Source organism: Procambarus clarkii, chromosome 14 (genome assembly GCF_040958095.1).
Source record: "Procambarus clarkii isolate CNS0578487 chromosome 14, FALCON_Pclarkii_2.0, whole genome shotgun sequence".
In the NCBI taxonomy this organism is placed as follows: domain Eukaryota; kingdom Metazoa; phylum Arthropoda; class Malacostraca; order Decapoda; family Cambaridae; genus Procambarus; species Procambarus clarkii.
In genome coordinates, this window is record NC_091163.1 from 5642778 (window position 1) to 5662179 (window position 19402).

A 19402-nucleotide genomic window follows, 5' to 3' on the forward strand; every position below is an offset into this window, starting at 1 on the left:
GTGCAGTCGCACCTCCACAGATCTCCAGTATCATCTATTGATACTGGTGATGGCTCAAAAGGGCCACCACTTACGGGCTATTCATGCCCGTGCCACCTTTTGGATGGCTTAATCTTCATCAATCAATCATCACCGGACCACAAATATCATTCCGACAACTCTCGCACCAGGAATGGTTGAGGCCGTGATTGCCAGCCAGGCATGACAGGGCGGATCTCGTCGAAACCTTTAAAATACTGAACAGTTTGGAGGATGTTGATCCGGACAATTTCTTCAAAAGATCAGATGTAACACAAACAAGGAGCAATGGCGTCAAGCTCAACAAGCCACAATGTTGGGCTGAAAAAGGAGTTTTTTTTTTTACACCCACAGGGTTATAAACCTATGGAACCGCCTACCCGCCGAAGCCGTAAATACCAAAACTGTTGAATTTTTAAAATCCATCTAGAAAAAAATCTTCAGGGCAAATGGGGGGGACCTTTGACAAGCCGCCGGCGTCTTGTCCTCATCGAGGCCATTAGTGTTGGTGGTCCTTAAGTAAATTCAGGTAAATGCCGCAAGGATAAAGACAGTTTACAAGTTCTCCTGATGTCAATAGTAGTCAACAATTATTGCAAAGTAATTAGTCCCCTTGAGTCCCTTTGTTATTTCTGAGGAAACTTGGGCTGATAAGGACTGCATCGGGTCACTTTCAATGGCGGGGCTGAGATCTGTTGCATTGGCATCACTCAATAATAAATGAATGTCTGTGGCCCTGAACAGACTGTAGGGATCGACTGATGAAGAATAAGCCACCCAAAAGGTGGCACGGGCATGAATAGCCCGTAAGTGGTGGCCCTTTTGAGCCATTACCAGTATCAATAGATGATACTGGAGATCTGTGGAGGTGCGACTGCACCCTGCGTGTCGGGAGATGTCTCCCGTGTGTAGGGATCCCATCCCTTTGATATTTCTAGGGATCGGACAGCCGGGGACGCATCCCATCCCTCGATCGTCCTCACCATCAACCAACAACACGTACCAACCAACAGTGCCTCTCCACTTCACATCCACTTTTAACTTGTTTATTGTACCGAGTTGCCCTGAAATGACGTCCAGCTTCATCTTTTGGCAAACTGTCAAAATTATCTTTAAGATAGTGAGTTATAATTAAAGATAATTATCTTTAATTATCTTCAGATAGTGAGCTGAAGTGGCGTCTTGCAGGGAGGTCTTCCTGCACCACATGTGGGGCCGGAGCACCAGGGCGCTCTCACCAGCCCTTGGGCCAGGAGTAAGCCCTTACTTATCAGTAAGCCCCGTTATTCCCCCACTAGAGACGCCGCTGTTAGTGAGTTACAAATTTTATATGTACCCACACATTTTAACTGCCGGTATTTCGAGGTTGAATTGATTTCTGATTAATTATTCCATTCTTTGTTTATATGCTCGTGAGGGGCCCCAGTATACTGGAGCGGTAAGACAGTGTGATATTGTATTTGCTAGAATTGGGCTGGTGGTATCGATATCTATGGCAGGTGGCCGCAGGCACTGAATCCCCCCCCCCCCTCACCCCAGTGGTAAACATTCCAATTGTAAACTATGTGAACAAGAGCTAGGATGCTGTATGACGCACCTCTTAGTAGCACGTCGCATTTTGACGTATACTTTACCCAAGGTCAAAAACTGTCGTATTTGAAAACAGCAGCGGCTCGCGAAATTGACATAATGTTCGTTTTCTGTTCGTGGATCCTTTGGTAGGTTAGGATAACGCACTTTAGTACGATAGATTTTTGACGTTGGGAACGCTCGCGGGGAACGGGCTGAAAAATATTCACGATAAACCAAAGGATAAATAAAACTAAAATTGACAAAGTTATATAATGAAATATTTACATCAATTTACAAAAGCTGGCCTCTCGCTAGAGCAAGACTGACGGAGCCTCGCATTACTGCAAACGTTCACTTATAATCATCCACAAAAAAAAGACTTTGAAAGAATACAAATATATTATGCAGCAAGTGAAAATAAATAAGATTGTCAATGATGATGTGATAGCAATGCTTATATTGTTTTTAAGTTATAGATTAAACATACAAGAACAGCAACATGACCAATTACTCTTAGAAGTAGTTCTACTATTATTACAATAATAATAGTTACATTGGAGAACCACTGTACAAATTAACTAGCTTCATAAATTAAATTCACTGACATTAGAAGACTGGATCAAGCATCGTATTGTAATTTGCTTCACGTAGAAGCAGTTTAGATTTACCGTAAAACATCTTGGTAGGCTTCGTAGCTAACATTTGTACATTAATAATTGCCTTTACATTTGCTCATATTATGCAAATCACACCTACATTACACATTCAAGGACTAACGTTGTGATGTTCAGTAGGTCTACACTGGTATCGGACAACTCCGATAAACGAAGTTTATCGGAGTTGTAGTTTACCGGTCATTATTAAATTGTTTCCCACTTACAAAGCAAAAGTGACATCAAAACCCGGGCAGAATAATAGGTCTACACTGCTATCAAAAGGCTCCACTAGCTAAACACTCAGAAGGCCTCCAACATCGTCAGTTTATCCAACAACTCTGATTTGTTTACATTGTCGGAACTATACAACAGCCTACAACTAGGAAGTCAGTTCGCGGCTCCCAGCTCAGTTTGGAGTGATCCCACAGTGTGTAAGTTGCCTTAAGTTCCAGACAGAATAACGCTCAGATTCCGTTAAGTTTCGTACAAGCTTTAAAAGTTCCTAATAATTACATACAGGATGACGCTGATATTCCTTAAGTTTTCGTACAACAAGAATTGATGTTTCTGAAAGTTCCGAGAATTGATTCAAGGTAAGAGTTAAAGTTCCTTAAAATTCAGGTCATATAAGAGTTGAGGTTTCTTAAAGTTCGGTCCATACAAGAATTAAATCTCCTTAAAATTCAGTCCAGAATGGAGTTGAGGGTAATTAACATCACTGATATTCCTTAGAATTATGCACACAGAGAATAGCATTCTGTTCACAACCGAGGCTTCCGGGATCGATTTCCGGCGAGGACGAGGCAGTTGGTTACATTTCCTTGCATCTGATGTCGCTGTTCACCTAGCAGTAAATAGTTACACGCAACTGTTGTGGAAGGTGTCCTGGGAAAGTCAGTTCCTGGCCAAGGAGGACCTCGATAAGCATAATAGACTTCATGTCTCCAACAACAGGAACCCTTATACTATAAAGCTAAACGATCCTTCTCAAACCAGACACAATTAGTAAACAATTATGAATACGTAATTATGCTGTCGCAATGTAATCCATAGTTATCAGACTGTTCTTGCTAGGCTTGAACTATATTTTGAAATATAGTTACCTTAAATATAAACCAAGTTTAGTTAAATAATTATAAACACATTACTGTAATCCCGTTAATTGAGATCACATTGCAGTATCTGTACATTATCAAATCTGCAAATCAACCTGCATATCAAATCTGCATCTGTACATTGCAGTAAATTTCTCAGTCCAAAATTCCTGACATGTCTCAACCTAGTCCAAAGAATTCCCAACACATTCCTACAATCCTAGCAGCGGACGTAAAATCAATAATCTAAACACAATTAATGGCAACTGCTTGTGTCTTATGACATGAAAATATTCTGAAATTGGGAGCACAAACTGGTCCATAAGGAAAATCTTTGATCGTCTATTACATGTTGATACACAGTATGCTCTTGAAGGCGTGAAAATATATGTAAGAGGGCTCGGAGGATCAGCACAAGTTTCTTACAAAATATACTTTAAGGCCCAAAAGTTATGAAAATAAAAATGCTTCAGAGCATTAACTGAAATATTATGTTCTTACATACAAACATTCATACTCACTTACAACAAAATCTTGACACTAAAATGTATTGAAATTGATCTTTGTTTGAGGGTAAATCAGTTCAATAAATGTATAATAATTAGCATAATAATTAGGTGATTAGTCGACACAAGAGTGTATATACATAATATGTGTGAGGCTCTTTGTCCTAAAAACCATCATCTATGAAAGATGTAGGGGTTCCATGTAGAAACAAAGGATTCAAGTCAATTGAAACACCATTCACAGGAATTAAAGAGCTCCACACCAATAGAACCAGTGTTTATATCCATCTCAGGGTTCCACACGCGTTCAGAACTTTTATCCCCAAATTCAGAGTGGTTTACCAAACTTGGAAATGACTTTACTGAGGTTGCAAGCCTTAGGATGTATTGTCACTGATCGAGGGCATGAAGTGTGATAAACTTCATGTACACTCCAGGATAACCGAGCTCAGATTATGTTGTTTCTGATCCAGGGCATGAAGTGGGAGATTCTTGTGTACACTCCAGGATAGCCAGGTTCCGCGCATCTGTTGCCGAAAGATACGAGTCCGATTTGAATCCAGCGTCCTTCAGTATACAGCTGCAGAGGCCCTCCACTGTCGCCCTGCGGGGAAATACCAAATATAATGAAAAGAACTCTTGAAATTTTATATCTATATATGTGTATTTTTCATTGAATATGATTGCATATTTGTTATTTTCTTGTTTAGAGCTTCTGTCCCTCTGGCTAGTGCTCTTGCATCTTAGTTTAACTGGAAGAGGTTTTCTGTAAATGTCATATTTGTTCAAGGTTGACTAAAAGAATAACAATAAACTGTAGAATAATGTAGAATGTATTATATTTATTATAATTTACACAACGTTTCGAACTTACTAAGTTCATTCTCAAGTGAGGAGATTTATTATTTATTTATTTATTTATTTATTTATTTATTTACATACAAGAAGGTACATTGGGTTTGTGAGAATACATAGCATGGTATTTACAATCTTGTAAAGCCACTAGTACGCGCAGCGCAGCCTTGATTGGTTGAGATAGGTTGATGAAGACTAAGCCAACCAAGAGGTGGCACGGGCATGAATAACCCCAATGTGGAGATACTTGTTGTTTTAGATTCAGCTACTCGGAACAAAAAGTTAAAAGTAGTACGGACTATGTTGAGCCCGTAGTGGACTTACCTGGCACAGGAGCGGGGCTGTAACTGTGGGGGGGGGGGGGGGGGGGGGAGGAATAGTAGGGAACATCGGATTTATACCATGTTGTTGTTGTGTTGTTAAAGATTTAGCTACTCAGGACGAAGTGTCCATGTAGCACGGGCTATGGTGAGAGAGAGAGAAGATTAAGCCACCCAAAAGGTGGTTTGGGCATGAATAGCCCATAAGTGGTGGCCCTTTTGAGCCATTTCCAGTATCAATAGATGATACTGGAGATCTGTGGAGGTGCGACTGCACCCTGCGTGATGGGAGATGTCTCCCGTGAAGAGCTATGGTGAGCCCGTAAAGATGATTTATACCACTGGGAGGCCAGGTACATACAGAATTAAGTGAGGAGAAAGGCGAAAATAAGGAATAAAGACTTGAGAATGGTCCAGGACGGACCGAAACGCCGTCGTCCCTTCACTTTCTAGTGTGTGGTCTGGTCAACAAGGAGTAAAGGTAAAGTAAGGTAATAAGTCAATAAACTAAACATACAAAGATAAGCCAGGTGATTAGAACTCAGATGACCGTAGTGGGCCTTTGACGTCATCATGGCCTCTACCCGTCCTGGTTTTGCTCTCACTCTCATGGTGGACAGAGTAGGGTTGCCATACCTGAACAATCAGGCTCCAGGACACCTCCACTAAGTCACCACGACCCTCACACACTTTGGGGGCATTCACATTCTAACCCGCCAAGCATCGCGGCCGCCTCCTACGAAGTCGGCACACAGGAAGATCTCAGAACAGGTGTTAAATATTTACATAATACCTAGCACAGATGTTAGGAGGAGGAAGAAGGCAAACTGCGGGCGTTAGTGAGGCAAGAAGGACGGTATATACCTGGCAAGCATCGCGGCCGCCCTCGACGAAGCCGGCACACAGGAAGATCTCAGTGATGGGCTGGAAGTAGGCGTCGTCACAGTCACTGTTCCGCCATATTGGCAGCTTGGCCTCTCTCAGCGTCGCTGTCTCGTGGCCTCCTGAGTATCACACACATATATAGTAAATAATCATAATGTTTATTCAGAAGAATGTGTGAACAAAGAACATAAGAGTAAAATACTATTGTATGGACAGGAGTTACGCATAGTAATGAAGACACTATTACGCAAGGCGTAACAGGCAAAATTGAACCAAAATTTAGATACAAAAATTATTTAAAGGAGTGAAGGGGTAAGCACTTAATACTAAAAGAGAAGCTAACAAAATAGAGAAAGAACAAAACAAATGAGTACAATATTAATTGATGACCTGTCACACATGACACCTTGTAAATATTATGTCCTTGTGCGTCATACGGCCCCCGTGTAAAGTGATATATATATATATATATATATATATATATATATATATATATATATATATATATATATATATATATATATATATATATGTATATATATATACTATATACATATATATATATTAGTATATTTTGGTAGCAGTCTTTCCTGTAGACATATATTATTAAATATGACCGAAAAAGTAAGATTAATAATTCTAACACGAATTTTCTCAATCTTTCGTACATTACGCTTCACTGTTGGAGGTAAATCAAAAATCACTTCTCCAAAATTCATTTTTATTTCTAGTCTGACGCGACACGGGCGCGTTTCGTAAAACTTATTACATTTTCAAAGACTTCACAAATACACAACTGATTAGAACTTGCGTTTCCCTGATTTTATATCTACATTTGAGTGAGGTGGGAAGGGTGATGTGGCATTACATTTGAGTGAGGTGGGAAGGGTGATGTGGCATTAACACAAGACAGAACACTAGGGGATATTAATAGGGTATTAAAAGTATCAACACAAGACAGAACAGAAACAATGGGTATTTGAATAGAAGTGTTTGTAGAAAGCCTATTGGTCCATATTTCTTGATGCTTCTATATTGGAGCGGAGTCTTGAGGTGGGTAGAATATAGTTGTGCAATAATTGGCTGTTGATTGCTGGTGTTGACTTCTTGATGTGTAGTGCCTCGCAAACGTCAAGCCGCCTGCTATCGCTGTATCTATCGATGATTTCTGTGTTGTTTACTAGGATTTCTCTGGCGATGGTTTGGTTATGGGAAGAGATTATATGTTCCTTAATGGAGCCCTGTTGTTTATGCATCGTTAAACGCCTAGAAAGAGATGTTGTTGTCTATAGTATATAGGCCTATATACTATAGGCTTGCCTATAGTATATAGGCAAGACAACAACATCTCTTTCTAGGCGTTTAACGATGCATAAACAACAGGGCTCCATTAAGGAACATATAATCTCTTCCCATAACCAAACCATCGCCAGAGAAATCCTAGTAAACAACACAGAAATCATCGATAGATACAGCGATAGCAGGCGGCTTGACGTTTGCGAGGCACTACACATCAAGAAGTCAACACCAGCAATCAACAGCCAATTATTGCACAACTATATTCTACCCACCTCAAGACTCCGCTCCAATATAGAAGCATCAAGAAATATGGACCAATAGGCTTTCTACAAACACTTCTATTCAAATACCCATTGTTTCTGTTCTGTCTTGTGTTGATACTTTTAATACCCTATTAATATCCCCTAGTGTTCTGTCTTATGTTAATGCCACATCACCCTTCCCACCTCACTCAAATGTAATGCCACATCACCCTTCCCACCTCACTCAAATGTAGATATAAAATCAGGGAAACGCAAGTTCTAATCAGTTGTGTATTTGTGAAGTCTTTGAAAATGTAATAAGTTTTACGAAACGCGCCCGTGTCGCGTCAGACTAGAAATAAAAATGAATTTTGGAGAAGTGATTTTTGATTTACCTCCAACAGTGAAGCGTAATGTACGAAAGATTGAGAAAATTCGTGTTAGAATTATTAATCTTACTTTTTCGGTCATATTTAATAATATATATATATATATATATATATATATATATATTATATATATATATATATATATATACATATATATATACATATATATATACATATATATATACATATATATATACATCAATGTATACTTGAGCAGAACAATTACAATAAATAATTAATTTATAAGTTGCTCTTACGATATAAAATTAATAACGCTGACAAGAGGAACATGTGAAAAATCCGCTGGAAAAAAATCCTCAGCAATAATGAAAGAACCTTTATCTCCATCAAGGTCACCAGAGATGGCGGAGCTCAAGGGCCAGATTCACGAAGGAGTTACGCAAGCACTTTTACGAACCTGTCCATCTTTTCTCAATCTTTGGCGGCTTTGTTTCCAATTATTAAACAGTTAATGAGTTCCGAAGCACCAGGAGGCTGTTTATAACAATAACAACAGTTGATTGGGAAGTTTTCATGTTTGTAAACTGTTTAATAAATGTAACCAAAGCCATCAAGGAATGAGGAAAGATGTACACGTTCGTAAGTACTTGAGGAACTACTTCGTGAATCTGGCCCCAGGTAAATTCAGAGAGTGGGGGACCTACCGTAATGGGTGGATCCCCAGCCGATGACTGAAGGAGTCTGCCCCACCATGTGATCGAGGGGCTGCCGGGAGAACTCCTCTGACGGGAGACACACAGGTATTATGTACTCGGTGAAGTCTACGGGTCGCTCAAGACGGATCAGCGCCACGTCGTTGTAGAATCCGTGGGACTTGAAATCCGGATGGGGCCGGATCTCTGCCACTCTGTTGTCGTAAACAAATGTGAATTCTCTTTGTTATGATTTAGGAAGGACGTAGAAGGACGATATAGGGGGGGAGGGGGGGTAGAAATAGCCTAAGCTACTCTATCCCTTTGAGATGTATTTTTTTATTGTCTCAATAAACATACTTGAACTTGAACTTGGAAGGATGTATATCTTATACATACAATCGCACATTATGTACATATATAATATACATGCCGAGACTGACCTGTATGTCTGAGGGTTTGAGATGAAGTCGTCACTCTGGCTGAAGATGTTGTGGTCACCAAGACGGACTGTAAACTGCTGAGCGTTGAACCTGCGAGTAAAGGCCACCTCAACCCTCTTTATCATGTGAATTATGTTACTTCTATCACCACTACTCCTGTCATGACTGCTACACAACGTTTTGCTAATGTGCGTCACAACTTAAATTGTAAACTAAATGAATTATAATTGGTTTACAAATATTAAGTTTGGTTTATACTGCTGTGCCCGTGTTCCTTCCTGTGGTCTACGTCCTTGGTTCACAACCCAGAGGGACCCATGTTCAATTCTCGGGCAGGACAAAAACGGCTAGGCAAGTTTTCTTTCACCTGATGACTCTGTTTACCTAGAAGTGCAATAGGGTACCCGGGATTTTGTATGTACTACCTCTATCTTTAAATCAAACAGAATGTTTGTACTGTAACTCTGCAACTATGTATGTACTTTTCCTAAATAAATTATTATTATTATTATTATTATTATTATTATTATTATTATTATTATTATTATTGTTATTAACTGTTGTGGGTTGCTCCATGGGGAAGGTCAGTAGTTGATTGGCCTAAGGGTCACCTCATTCAGCCGAAGTACAGGCTTTCTGTTCCCCAATGTGGGGAACAACAGCGAATTAATAGATTATTTTGTACCAGGTATTACGAATTAGGCTTCTGATTCTGAAAATTCTGCTCCTCGAGTAAGTTTCTCGCGTCACTACGCTACTCAACTCCTCTCTACTCGCACAATACCCCAGCTGGTACTCACACAGTAGCCATGATGCTCACACAGTAGCCATCATACTCACACAGTAGCCATGATACTCATACAGTAGCAATCATACTCTCACAGTAGCCATGATACTCACACAGTAGCCATGATACTCACACAGTAGCCATGATACTCACACAGTAGCCATGATACTCACACAGTAGCCATCATACTCACAGTAGCCATGATACTCACACAGTAGCCATGATACTCACACAGTAGCCATGATACTCACACAGTAGCCATCATACTCACACAGTAGCCAGGATACTCACACAGTAGCCATCATACTCACATAGTAGCAATCATACTCACACAGTAGCCATGATACTCACACAGTAGCCATGATACTCACACAGTAGCCATGATACTCACACAGTAGCCATGATACTCACACAGTAGCCATGATACTCACACAGTAGCCATGATACTCACACAGTAGCCATGATACTCGCACAGTAGCCATATTACTCACACAGTAGCCATCATACTCACACAGTAGCCATCCTACTCACACAGTAGCCATCATACTCACACAGTAGCCATCCTACTCACACAGTAGCCATCATACTCACACAATAGCCATGATACTCACACAGTAGCCATGATACTCGCACAGTAGCCATCCTACTCACACAGTAGCCATCATACTCACACAGTAGCCATCCTACTCACACAGTAGCCATCATACTCACACAGTAGCCATCATACTCACACAGTAGCCATCCTACTCACACAGTAGCCATCATACTCACACAGTAGCCATCCTACTCACACAGTAGCCATCATACTCACACAGTAGCCATCATACTCACACAGTAGCCATCCTACTCACACAGTAGCCATCATACTCACACAGTAGCCATCCTACTCACACAGTAGCCATCCTACTCACACAGTAGCCATCATACTCACACAGTAGCCATCATACTCACACAGTAGCCATCCTACTCACACAGTAGCCATCATACTCACACAGTAGCCATCATACTCACACAGTAGCCATCCTACTCACACAGTAGCCATCCTACTCACACCATCTTCTTGAGGTTATCTTGAGATGATTTCGGGGCTTATAGCGTGCCGGTCCTCGACCAGGCCTCCTTTTTGTTACACAAATCCGCAGGAAGCAGTCCGTAGCAGCTGTCTAACTCCCAGGTACCTATTTATTGCTATTTAACAGGGGCATCAGGGTGAAAGAAACTCTGCCCATTTGTTTCCGCCTCCACCGGGGATTAAACCCAGAACCTCAGGACTACGAATCCGAAGCGCTGTCCACCCAGCTGTCAGGGCCCCCATGCCCCTGGTACTCACACAGTAACTATGATACTCACACCATGCCTTTGGTACTCACACCATGGCTCTGGTACTCACATCATGCCCCAGGTATTCTCACCATACCCATCAGATACTCACGTCTTGCCCCTGGAGTCCTTGGTACAATGGGCAGCAGTGAGGACGTACTGACGGGAGACGAGGGAACCACCGCACCAGAACTCCGTCTTCTTGGGCCCGTGGAGCCAGATGGCGGCCATCCAGGGCCACTGGCCCCGTCTCGACTCCTCCCCACCAACTACCCTGAAGGTCGGGATCTTGGGCGAGCCGCACTCTGTACCATGAGAGAAGATGTTTCAGAAGGATGCTTCCATGAAATCTTGTAGGCATGAGCCCCATGAGGCAGGATGTGTTCATACGTTTGAAAGTCGCTAAGGACTTTATTTGACTATTTTTATCAATAGTTTTTAATAACGCTCAGTTCAGTGAACTGAACATCATGTAATGATTCCAGTTCTTCAATAGTATTCTAATGATCACTCAAGGATTTGACCCTATACCGAAAGCGTTAAAAACCGATGGTTGGGAAGCATTCAAATTGAACACAGAGATGTGCGATACTCGGCGCGGTCCTAACATGTTCACGAAATTGATGAAATAACTGATAAACAACGTGTAGCGGGGTATAGGATGTATGTGGTTCACCAGCCCCTTCCGACGCTTGTAACGTGTTCACTGACAGTGACCGTTGTCGTTGACAGTGAACGTTGTCGCTGACAGTGACCGTTGTCGCTGACAGTGACCGTTATCGCTAAAAGAGTGACCGTTATTGCTAGCAGTGGGTATAGGACTGTTGTTGTGGTTGACTCCCTAGGTTCGAATCCTCGAATCCTTTTTATATATGATCTGAGTGATATAGAGGAAATTGGGAATAGTCAATGGGAAATTATGTAGGTACTATTTGGTAAAAACTTTAAGAGTGAATTTCAGGTAAGCAATATATTATGCTACTTTCTTATATATTGCGGAATATATTTTATGTATAGATAGAAATAATAAAAAGATATTGAGTAGCAACAACACCAATTAAAATATTTGAAAAGAATAATACGATATAGTTTAGAGTGGCGTTGGGCATAATGCACATCAACCTCTGGACTAAGTATGATTCCACTTGGTAAACAAATTAGAGTTTCATAATAAATCACATTAACGATTAGCAATGAAATATTTATCTTGTAAATGTAACGTATTTTAATGATCATGTAACCATACAACTATGTATACATATTGTGGCGGGAGTCACATTTAAATTTGCCACCGGCGGGAGTATTTCCCGCCTCCAGGTTATACCCGGCGGTGATTGGCTGCACCACCCGGGGCAGCGCGCCTCCAGGTTATACCCGGCGGTGATTGGCTGCACCACCCGGGGCAGCGCGCCTCCAGGTTATACCCGGCGGTGATTGGCTGCACCACCCGGGGCAGCGCGCCTCCAGCACAGAAGACAACCACACCTCGCTGAGCAGACACAAAGATCTCTATCCTCTAGACTTCGGCCTTTACGATCAACCTAATTACGGTACATTGGGCCCTCGCAGTTTTCCGTTCCATCCCTCATCTACCTCTGAAGTATAGGATTGGTTCTACCTCTACCTCGGATGACTGCAGACTCAAGGTGAGTCTTGTTATTTCCATACCTCTATAACCTCCTGGAAGAGCGCCGCCATTTAAAATATTCAAAACACACAGTCTTTATATTTGCCTCTGACGCTTGCATAAATGTCTCGAGATGATTAGAATTTAATGCTTAGTTACAATTTGACTGCAAATAACCAGTATTGACTTCATATAAAGTCCAGAATGAGGATGTGTACAGTTGTAAATAAGAGAGCCGGGGCCAGGAGCAGCAGCACAGTACTTACGGAAGGTTGTCGGGTCTGGTGTGGGGGCCTGGGTTCCTGGCTCCACGGGTCGGGGCCTCGTGGTAGTCGCCGCGATCTGTTAAACATCAACAAAACATCACTAATATTTATTTATTTATTTATTTATATATATACAAGAAGGTACATTGGGATTGTGAGGATACATAGCTTAGTAATTACATTTTTGTAAAGCCACTAGTACGCGCAACGTTTCGGGCAGGTCCTTATTCTAAGAAAATTTTTAAGTAGGTAAATACTTGCAAAAACTTGATGCAGTGTGCATGGAAATGTTAACAATTCGGGTCGGAATAAAACAGTCTGCGTCCTCTGTAAACCTTTCACGATACCGCCCCCCTGGATGAGTATGGGGTGCACAATAAATTACACTCGTGTTGAATATGGGGCGCCTATGCCGCTCACAGGATGAGCATGGGGGTGCAGAATAAACTATACGGCTCACAGGATTTGTATTGGGTGCACAATAAATTACGGCTCACGATTTGTATTGGGTGCACAATAAACTACCGTTCACAGGATTTGTATTGGGTGCACAATAAACTACCGTTCACAGGATTTGTATTGGGTGCACAATAAACTACCGTTCACAGGATTTGTATTGGGTGCACAATAAACTACCGTTCACAGGATTTGTATTGGGTGCACAATAAACTACCGTTCACAGGATTTGTATTGGGTGCACAATAAACTACCGTTCACAGGATTTGTATTGGGTGCACAATAAACTATACGGCTCACAGGATTTGTATTGGGTGCACAATAAACTACCGTTCACAGGATTTGTATTGGGTGCACAATAAACTACCGTTCACAGGATTTGTATTGGGCGCACAATAAACTACCGTTCACAGGATTTGTATTGGGTGCACAATAAACTACCGTTCACAGGATTTGTATTGGGTGCACAATAAACTACCGTTCACAGGATTTGTATTGGGTGCACAATAAACTATACGGCTCACAGGATTTGTATTGGGTGCACAATAAACTACGGCTCACAGGATTTGTATTGGGTGCACAATAAACTACCGTTCACAGGATTTGTATTGGGTGCACAATAAACTATACGGCTCACAGGATTTGTATTGGGTGCACAATAAACTACGGCTCACAGGATTTGTATTGGGTGCACAATAAACTACCGTTCACAGGATTTGTATTGGGTGCACAATAAACTACGGCTCACAGGATTTGTATTGGGTGCACAATAAACTACCGTTCACAGGATTTGTATTGGGTGCACAATAAACTACGGCTCATAGGATTTGTATTGGGTGCACAATAAACTACCGTTCACAGGATTTGTATTGGGCGCACAATAAACTACGGCTCACAGGATTTGTATTGGGTGCAGAATAAACTACGGCTCACAGGATTTGTATTGGGTGCACAATAAACTACGGCTCACAGGTTTTGCATTGGGTGCAGAATAAACTACGGCTCACAGAATTTGTATTTTGTTTAAACTACGGCTCACAGGATTTGTATTGGGTGCACAATAAACTACGGCTCACAGGATTTGTATTTGTTTTAAACTACGGCTCACAGGATTTGTATTGGGTGCACAATAAACTACGGCTCACAGGATTTGTATGGGGTGCACAATAAACTACCGTTCACAGGATAAGTATGGGGTTCACAATACACTCACAGAATGAGTATGGGGTGCACAATTAACTGTCGCTAAGTGGCTAGGATGTTACTGATAGGCGTAGTCAATACTAAGTATATTATAGGATGTTGATGTACCCAGTTTTCTCGACTTCCACTCCGTAAAAAAAAAATGCTGTGGATTAGCCTAACTAGAAACGTCAAATCCTAGGCTACCTATCTAACCTACCAGAGCTAATACTCCAGCCTATCTTTTCGAGCGTTTACAGTCATTAAACTGACGTACTTAACTGCCCGAACCTAACCTACCCGAGGATCTATGAATAGAAAACTGGACCACGTCAATTTTTGCTAGCCACTACGATTTTTAGTACATCAGTTTTTGGTCTTAGGGGATTTATATGTCAAAATGCGATGTACTTTCCGAGAGAACGGGTTGATCACTCGTTACTACATAAAAGCGTGATTGTATAAAGGGGTTATAATTTTCCTAAACCACCGCAATTTACGCACAAGAAAATTACAATCGCGTGATGTGTGTGTGTATAAGTCTAGTGGAACTGCTGGGTGAGAAACATTTAAGTCAATCATGGTACAATGGGTTTGTGTGTGTCCGGAGGTTAGAGTTCAATCCCACTTACTGCCATAATATTTTCTCATGTAGATTCACACAACTTGAATCCCAAGTAAGATTTGGTTAAATTTATAATAATATAATTTATGCATATATTTTCTTACAATGGCGTGTGATATACTATTATATCAAGCAATAGACACCTTTCTCCCTCAAATATCATTATGTGGCCAAAGTAACACCTTGTTTAGGGGGGAAGGGAGTTAGTTCCGTTTAGAACCGTAAACTATCCCGTCTTTCATAAATGGACAGGTACTATTGAAATTCTAAAATGCATTACAAAAATCGAAAGAGTTACATAAACTTAATGTGGCGTACGCCTAAATCAGCAATGCTAGGCTTAACAAAGGCAATATTGATATATTTTAGTACTTTTTTTTATACTTGTACCTACGTTTATTATATCAGACTTAGAAAAAATACGGTTTGTTGCTGCCTTCTTTCTCGGGCCCCGCTACAAAATTAATAGTACAAAACATGCACTTCTTTTGGTTACAACACTCCATATTTTGTATACAGCTCTACAGTAACTATAGACACTATAATTTTTGGATGACAACCAAAAACACCGTAATAGTGGTCCATTTAACCAAGGTAACCCCAAGAGTGTAGCAAGGTACTTACGGGCGGTGGGCGATGGGTGGTGTGTGCTATAGGAGGTATGGTTGGCTTAGACGACGAGCTCTCCGGTCGCTGGCTGCTCGCTACATCACTGATAACAATAACAAAGGAAAAAACATGTATATTATTAAACAAAATCAGTGGTCGAGAGACAGTTATGTCTGATTTTCATGGGCCATTGTTCTCGACACCGTTCTAGAATCCATGAACCGTCAATCCAGTGTGATTTTTAAACCTACTGATATATTTTCTTATTCAAGTAAACAAGTTTTAATAACCTAATCCCAGTATGGATCCTCCCTCCACCCCACACGCATATCTATAATATAAGAAAGAATGACTTTGTGGACACAATAACACTTATTGTCAAAAAGTGACAAAAATATCACAATATCAGTATATATAAATTTAGACTGAAATGATTAAATTATTACTACAAATGAGCCAATTAAGTTATGAATCAGATAACAGGTGTGAAGTTAACAGAAAAATTCGAGGTATTGACTTACTCTAAAACAGAAGCAGGACAGCAGACGCCGGGAACGAAGAGGCTCTTGAAGCAGACAGACTTGCGGAGGTTGGTAAGGTCAAGGATGAGGTCAGGACAGTCGCTGAGGTCCTTGCAGTACCCCTCTTCACCCGCTGGCGTGGTGCACCCCCTCGCCGTGTCCACTTTCTCCTCCGTGTCAGACCCCGGAAGGTCGATTACAATACGACCATCGCCGAAGGAGACTGCAGGTAAAGTTTGTCCCACTGTGTTAGAGACAGACTGAGCCAGCGGTGCAACTGCCCTCGTCAGGTTATGTCCAAGGAAGCGTGTCGAGAGTGCGTAGGTGGTGTTAACGACCATCCGAGTGAGCGCCTCCCCCACCGTGCGCACTGGGGAGGAGTATGGCACCTGGGTGTTCTGGGAGTAGGATACGTAGGAGTCCGGGGAGTATACAGGGTCGCCGTACTGGTCCTGGTTATAGTCGTATTGGGACACTACATAGTCATGGTAGTCGTCGTTGTTAGTGTGTTGGTCTGTGTCAGCGTGTTGGGGTGAGTTGAAGCTGCTAATAGCACTAGCTAGTGTGTTAAGACTACTACTGATGCCGCCCTGGATGTTGTGAGCAATGTTCTTGACGCGCTTGTGACGTTGCTCCCCCAGCACCCTCGACCCTAGCTTGTCGATGCCTTTAGCCGTCGACCTGGAGACCACTTGAGCGCCACGCTGGATGCCGGCCTCCAGGGCATCGATGCCACGGTTGATGTAAGGAACAGCTGCGTTACCCATCTCCACCAACCGGTCCTCGATAGCCGGCACTATGCGGGTGTTCACCACCTGTGCCGTGGCTTGCAGGCTCTCCGCGGTCTTTAAAACCACCCGGTTGCTAGCTTTCATGATGGCCTTGCCGATGCTGGGGGCGACGTCCTCTGTGATGCGCTCGGCGGCGTACCGTACTCCAGGCACGACGTGTCGGTCCAGTGTGGCACCCAAGGTGTAGAGCCCCGTGCTGAGCGAGTGTCTCATGTGGTGAAACATGCTGCCCAGTGGCGCTGCAACACCACTACCCGTCAACACTACTCGCGCACATAACCTCCCTCCGCGTCAGGATGTGTGCGCGTGCGGCCAACCTCTCTTAACTCAATACGGAAACATACTGCCTCTTACGATTACAAAAGAAAACAAGGCATTTTGCAGTGAACAAAAACAAAAATGTAATCTTTAAATTTTCAAATAAGAGCAAAGAACGCAATTTTAGCAGTAACAAATTTCCACAGGACGACGAACGCGCACACATCTCTGCCATGGCCGCCATTGTGCCCTCTCAGCCATGCTGTAGGTTGCACCTCGCCATAAAACACTTGCTGTTGTTATCTAAAGGCCATTACAAGTCTTTGTTTTTTAATTATGTTAACAAATAATTTGTAAATATAGTCTTGGCTACAGCAAGGCTGGGAGGGCCTAATCTTCCAATTACCCCTAGTGCATCTTCCCCAGCCTTCCAGCTGGCCACAATGTTGTAATTGAAATTGAAATAAGTTTATTAAGGTCAAATACACACAAAGGGATGAGGTAGCTCAAGCTATTTTCACCCCGTTCAGTACATCGTGTTAATACACACATAGACACACAACAATGTTGTACCTCTTGTAAGCTGCGCCATAATTCATAAACTACTTCCATATGTTGTTCACATTAATATCAAAAGAGTTTTAATACTTTCTGCACATAACATGTGGCCAGGCAATGTTGACTCCTTGCACGTGACACAAAGCGACCACATGGGAGAGTCAGACGACGCTGTATTCATCTTTTATTTACAACTTCATATGTGAGATATGGTATGCATCATTATGTAAATAATTGTATGCATCATGTAAATAATTGTATGCATCATGTAAATAATCGTATGCATCATTATGTAGATGTACGCATCACTATGTGAATAATAGTATGCAAATGACAATTGAGTCACATCACAAAATAAAATTTTCTATAGGAACTGGGTCCTTAAAGTTAGATCCGCCAGTGACACTCATTATTCACGTCTGGTGCTATAGTCAGGAATGCAGCGTCGTGTGGCTCCCGACGTTCCGTCAGTGCAAGGGATCATCTATAGATAAGGCTTTAAGACTAACAAAGGGACCTCTAGAAGCTCTATAGGTAAGGCTGGAAGATTAACATAGGGACCTCTAGAAGCTAGGTTACGTCCTCTTACGTAAGACTGTTCATGTCTATTGTAATTATGTCATGACTGATGTGTTATATATATTAAATGTTTTCTTTATGAACACACAATTTGTACTTGAAATGTAGTAACTTTAGAGATTTAATGAGTTTAGTTAACGCAAAAATTAGGGTTTTACCTTTAATTACAAGAAGCAAGTCACTTATGCATCAGGTGCGGCAATGCAGAAAATAATTTATTGCAAAAATTAAACAATATTTTAATGTTGAAGTATTCTTAATAAAAGGTGATAATATTTTCACTTCAGACTAACTAATGCATCACATACATCAGTCTTAACTCTTTTTAACAATAAACATGAACACCTTTAACCTTATGCTAAATAATGAATGATTTTAACAAAATATGTACAAACTTTTTACAAGATATTTTACAATGTAAGACCAGAAGATGGCTATATACAAATAATGTTAAAATTTGGCTCAACAACCGATTATCTTGCCCTATATACATATTTTTGCGTATCAGTTAAGGTTCAATTTAAAGATTAGAATACTGACACTTGCTAACTCTTTATGATAAAACGTGTAAAATGTTTAACTGTTACTTGTATTTCTTTTTGTTAGTTGCGGGTAATTAGTAGAAGCAAAATTGAATCATGCATCTGGCACTAAGGAACACATGCATTGTTGGGCTGTTGGATTTGTGGACTTTTGTCTGAGTGCATTTTTAGTCAAGGGGTCGACCTAGCCTGCAGTATAAGTGTAATATATTTTCTCAGTAAAAAAAAGTGTGATTAAAACTACTGTTTAAAGTCCAGACCTTAGCATTTGTATTCAGGTCTGAACACTCCTTAAATATCTGAATACTGATAGTCAAACTCTAAACTAATTAAGCTTTTTCCAAACGGT

General features: G+C 41.3%; 1 pseudogene; it reads right to left on the minus strand.

Annotated features, from left to right (window-relative positions):
- Nucleotides 1-1846: 1846 nt before the first annotated feature.
- Nucleotides 1847-19402, minus strand: part of LOC123772400 (phenoloxidase-activating enzyme-like) — a 22185-nt pseudogene continuing 4629 nt past the window's right edge.